Source organism: Kogia breviceps, chromosome 9, assembly GCF_026419965.1.
Source record: "Kogia breviceps isolate mKogBre1 chromosome 9, mKogBre1 haplotype 1, whole genome shotgun sequence".
Taxonomy (NCBI): Eukaryota; Metazoa; Chordata; class Mammalia; order Artiodactyla; family Physeteridae; genus Kogia; species Kogia breviceps.
The window spans coordinates 66,481,391-66,487,526 of NC_081318.1; the positions used below are offsets into that span (position 1 = coordinate 66,481,391).

Genomic DNA, 6,136 nt, shown 5'->3' on the forward strand with positions numbered 1-6,136 from the left:
GTATCTCAAAGGCACAGAAGCCATGTGTAGGTTACATATGGCCACAGAGGAACTGCTTTCCAGGAACAAAAGATGCATAATAAGTTGGCTAGGATTTCCATCACATAATCTCCTTAGTTACAAGGTAACATTTAATTCAGAAAAATTCAGATCAAAGAAACATTTTTGTATATCCACTCTGTACAGAGCATTTCTTCTATGTTGTGTCTTGCAAAGTCCTTAGTATCTGTTAATATCAGCATTTAATAAAAGCATTTTCTGAGAATAAAACTATATTTCAGGAACTGTTCTAGGTACTTTACACTTATTATCTCTGAAACCCTATGATAATTCTGAAAAGCTGGATGTTTTCACCCCTCATTTACTGATGAAAATTAGCATTCACTCATTAAAACTCAAATCCAGACTGCAATGCTTATCCTCCCAAACCTTATACATTGGGTCACAAGAGTTCTATATATTAAAAGAATAGTGATAACAGCAAAAAATCCTACAAGGTAACATAAGAACAAGTAACAAAATGAGGAGTAATAATTTCTGTGGGAGAAATCCGTAAGGATTGGAATGGTCAGATGAGGCTTCAAGAAAGAATTAATGGAGAAATGTTAATAGGTTATAGATAAGTGGTTAGAAAGTCAGTAAAATCTAAGTAGACATGATAATAAGCATGGATTATTTGGGACACAGTCAAAGACAACGTTTGTAAGTTCAAAAGGTGTGTATATAGTTTGTGGACAAATTTGCATAACGGATTTATTCTTATAGCTAAACAGAGCCAGTGAAGGTTGTTAAGCAGACAACTGATAGAGTTTTGGAGGAGTAACTGGACACTCTTATTTAAGTTGAGAAAACATGAGCCAAGCAGACCAGTTAGAAGACAATTACAACACTCTAGGCCTGTAGTTGTGTGGTGAGACTGAGTGCAAATTTAAAAGTGGGGGAGAGGACTTCCCTGGTGGCACAGTGGTTAAGAATCCGCCTGCCAATGCAGGGAACACGGGTTCAAGCCCTGGTCCAGGATGATCCCACATGCCCTGGAGCAGCTAAGCCCATATGCTACAACTACTGATCCTGCGCTCTAGAGCCTGTGCTTTGCAACAAGAGAAGCCACCCTTTCGCTCAGGCCCGTGGTGCCAGCAGGATGGGCAAGTCTCGTGGTCTTTGTACTGCCAGGAAGCTCCGTAGCCACCGATGAGACCAGAAGTGGCATGCTAAGCAGTACAAGAAAGCCCATTTGGGCACAGCCCTGAAGGCCAAACCTTTTGGAGGTGCTTCTCATGCCAAGGGAATTGTGCTTGAAAAAGTAGGGGTTGAAGCCAAACAGCCAAATTCTGCCATCAGGAAGTGTGTCAGGGTTCAAGTAATCAAGAATGGCAAGAAAATCACCGCCTTTGTACCCAATGATGGTTGTTTGAATTTTATTGAGGAAAATGATGAAGTTCTGGTTGTTGGATTTGGTCGCAAAGGTCATGCTGTTGGTGACATTCCTGGAGTCTGCTTTAAGGTTGTCAAAGTAGCCAATGTCTCTCTTTTGGCCTTATACAAAGGCAAGAAGGAAAGACCAAGATCATAAGTTTTGATGATGAAAGCAGGATAGTAATAAATTTCCATATGCCAAAAAAAAAAAAAAAGAAGCCATCACACAATGAGAAGCCCGCCCTGCAACGAAGAGTAACTGCCGCTCACTGCAGCTAAAGAAAGCCCACGCTCAGCAATGAGGACCCAACACAGCCAAAAATAAATAAATACATGTTTTTTTAAAATTAAAAAACAATTCAGACAACAGATTTCTAGTTAATTAGGATCATGTGAGACAATATGCGTTATATATGAACAAATGAAAATTTAAAAAAACATTAAGAAAAGTGGAGGGAATATATCTATAGAAGGATCAGTGTTACTTGGAGACTGGAAGTGATGTGGGAAGAGTATGATGTAGTTCAGAATCCATTCATTCAATGTGGCTATGAGTCCTGAAACTTTCAAAAGTATGTTCTAAACTTCTCCCCCCCCCAATTGGCTATGACATTCTGCCAGCTGCACCCTAACTAGACAGGAAATCTGCCACAATTCTTCTGAAGAAGCAGCTATGAATTTGTCCCAGGCGTTTGAGGAGTGTGATGGAGTGGGAGTAGGGCTTCAGAGAATGTAATCTCAGACTTAGTGGAAAGGTCCCCTGTGGTTTTGATGTGATCGGACAGTTTCTTCTGACTAGAGGTGGAGTGAAATAAGGGGACATGGGCTTGTCATTACATTAGCTAAATGCAGGCCAAATGAATGTGTATCAGGGTTGTTAAAATATTATCTAGAATTCATGTCCATTTATAGATTCTGTTGCTCAGGAGAATGGGAGTAAAAACAACTGTGACTAAATTTCCTTTTCCTTTGCTATGATGGCTCTCCTGATGTGCAGTGTGATTGATGCCTGTGTTGGGAAGATACGCTATTGGGAACGTGATGCACTGCTTGTTTAGGACAGACCTCACGATGCAATTATATTGTCCCTTTTCTCCAATCATGGCATAATAGTCTCATGTTCTTTCTCTAGTTTCAAATTGTTTGTCTCTCAGTCTCTCTCTCTCTCCATACACACACACACACACACACACACACACACACACACACACACACACACACACACACACACACCATAGAAGTCTTAGTACTGTTGACTCTAGAAGGAGAAGGTGCATGTCCTGTAGTTCATCATTCAGCATCCACACATCACAATGGAACCAGGAGGTTAATAGCAATTATTACCATGAGATGGGCTTGGACCAAGGTTCCCCAAGTCCTGACTACGAGTTAGTCAATTACCTTGAATGCTGAGATTGGCTGTGATGACTTCAGAAAATTGCTCTTGTTCAATGAAAAATGGCCCCACCTCAAGTCATCTACACCAGGGGTCCCCGGGCTGTGGGCTGGTACCAATCCATGGCCTGTTAGGTACCAGGCTGCACAGCAGGAAATGAGTGGTGGATGAGTGAGCGAAGCTTCATCTGCTGCTCCCCATCACTCCCCATTGCTTGCATTACTGCCTGCATCATCCGCCACTCACCCCCTGTCCATGGAAAAATTGTCTTCCATGAAACGGTCCCCGGTGCCAAAAAGGTTGGGGACTGCTGATCTACACTGTTGCCTTCAAAAGTGCTTTGAAATCATCACTGGGAATGTGGGATCTCAGGCCCTACCCCAGAACTACTGAACATAACCTGAATTTGATAAAGTCCCCAGTGATGCATGTGCATATTGCAAACTGAGAAGCATGTCTTTTCTTAAGTTACTTTGATCATCATTTTTTCAGCTTATGCTTTCAACAAATACTGATTGATAAGAGTACTACCCCTAATTTAGTTTACTTCTCAGTTGCTCAGGACACTTCTTGAGGCAATGTAGACACTTAGGACAGATTTTACAACACCGTTCCTTGTGGTAACTTTATACTATCAAGGAAAATGCATTAATTATTTTTCTTCATGACCTCTTCAAATCACTATGAAGAGAACTAGGCACGCATTTCATAAGATTTCTAAAAAAACTTTGTTTGCAAATCTAGATTTTTAACACAGCACAGTCTTATGGCTGATGAAAGTACAAATTTGTTTGACATAACTGCTGGTTTCAGTGAAGTCAGCCCAAGATATTTTTCAGAAATGTGTTTCAAAGGTGAGCCATTTGATCTAAAAATATTTATGGAAAATTTATATTCTTGTGGGGTTAGATGGATATCGATTGTGACTAAATTAAGTCTCTGTTAACTACTGGAGGAAAAAAACATTGCCCGTGACATCACATTAACAATGAATAATTCAGCTGGATTCAATATAAAAAAGATGTGTAATTTGAAGCTTTTGCCACATGAAGTAAAAATATGTGTTAAGGAAGTCACTCTTAAAATATCAAAAATTATCTTTCCCTCATACAAAAAAACTAGTGGAATTATAAGGTAAATAGGGTAAAACATTAAAATACATCAAATATTTAATTATACATATCGATTACATATATTGTTCCTATTCATCTGTTAAAACATCAAGTTGCAAGTAGAATCAGTGTTCAGAAACATTTGTAGGTCAAAAAATGGTCAAATGTAGAGAAGATTCCAAATCATTAAACCCCACATTTCAAAACCGCCTGCTGGTAATTTGACCAGTTTGTATTTCTTTGGCATCAGCAGCCGTTCTGCTAAGGCAAAGTAAATGTCATAAAATGTTTTTTTTCTAGCAGCCATTGGCAAATAATTGGCATCTGTTTTCTGTTGTCTAGCTGCAGTTATGTTTTCTGAAACAGAAGCTTCCATCCCTCATCTAATAACTTGTTGATTTAGGATTCCCTAGGGACCAAAAAAAAGAACTTGTTTGAGGGGAAATAAAGAACCGTGAAAACATGTGGACTTCAGAAACATGGATTGATTCATGGTGCATTCCATCATAAGAGTGTTTGGACTCATCTGTCTCTAAAAATAAATAAGAACAGGAAATAAGTAACTCTCTTTTGGTAAACCTAAAACAATGAAGTTTCTGTATGGCAAAGCTGAAAAGAGACAAAGGTCCTTTTAAAAATAATTTTCTTCTCATTCGCCTTCAACTACTTTTTGACAAAAGCCAAAAGCGTTGGTTGTCAGAAATAAGGGGGCAAAATCTCCAGAGTGGAGAAATTGGGCTTGCCTTGAATTTAAACACTTTTAAAAGCTCGTTTAAGTGGGGGATGTGATTACTTGTAGAGCAGGAAAGGCACTTAGAAATGCAACTGTAGGAGCCTCTCTGTTTTTAATGTTTAAGAGCAGATAAAACGCCACTTTCACTGACTTCAGGCATTCTTCTGGCTGAGGACTAGGCCATTAATAGTCATTAACACTCTTTCAAATGTATTGCCAGAGTGGTAATGAAATCAACACCTTCTAATTTTTATACTGAAGCTCTGCCAAAGTGCATTTGGTCTTATCAGTACATAGCGATGTGTGATGTGCTTGCTACCTAAGACATCAACATCAAGGCTGAATAAAAACATAAATCTTTTATGATGTTGGGACATTACTATTTTATTGTAAATCAATATAGATCAATTTTTCAAACAATTATTCATGGTTTTCTGAATGAAGGGAGGACAAGCCAGTGGCAGTGTAAACTGGGGTCTATTTTCCTATTCTGAGGTGACCATCCACTTGGGTTTTTGAAACAAATCATTCACTGGAAAGCTATCCTTAAAATTTGATTCCATGCCATAATCCCACTATTTAGGGAAGTGTCTCAAATAATCAGTTAACATGGTGAGCACCTTTTTTCTTTTCATAAAACAATACCTAATCTAACCATAAGTGATGGTGGTCTGAAGTTTTATACTTTAAAGTAAATGGACAGATTTACCAGTTGATGTCCCAGCCCACCCTCCTTTATAATTATGTAACATGAATAATTGATGTTGAATTGGTCGTATAGAATATTCTTCTTGGCAGAAGAGAAAAATATATTGACAGATGGACATAAGGAAGGGAGGAACCAAGGAAGGGAGGGAGAGAAGGAGAGAAGAAGGAAAGAAAGAAGTCTTCCTTAACCAACTTTATTTAGAATTTCATATTCTTTCCTCTTCCTGACCTTTCTTCACTATTGAAACATATTTGTAAGGTGAAACTACACCTTTCCTTCCCCATGTCCTCCATCAAGCTGTGACTCATGGAGAAAAGAAACAAGTTCGTATGGCAGATAGTGACACCTGTGTCCACACCTTCCCAACACAGACCACAGCTGCTTACTCAATAACCATCTCTACCCTACTTAATCTTATTCTTTTCTGATCTCCTTTTCTTCCCAGCCCCACCAGTGACACTGGTCTACCTCTTTGTAGCAACAAATGTGTAGGAGACTAAATGTTGCTGTATAATCCCCAGATGAGAAGATGTATCTTATTTCTAATCTTTGTGTTTTCAGGACTAATCGTTATGACTCATAAGGGCATTATGCTTTTTCATAGAGGATCTAAGTATAAAATAGAAGAGATTGAGGAGCATAAAAAAAGCATTTTTATCTATTACTTTTTGTAGCTACCAGCAATGGCCTCAAGAGACTTGTCTGCTCATTTTATAGGCTACTACGATTGGGAAGTTCTATATAGTCATTCCATTTTGCTTTGGCTAGAG

The 6,136-nt window shown here is 38.8% G+C and overlaps 1 pseudogene; it reads left to right on the forward strand.

The window, feature by feature from the left end:
- Positions 1-1,141: 1,141 nt before the first annotated feature.
- LOC131762456 (small ribosomal subunit protein uS12-like) lies at positions 1,142-1,634 on the forward strand (annotated as a pseudogene).
- The last annotated feature ends 4,502 nt before the right edge of the window (positions 1,635-6,136 follow it).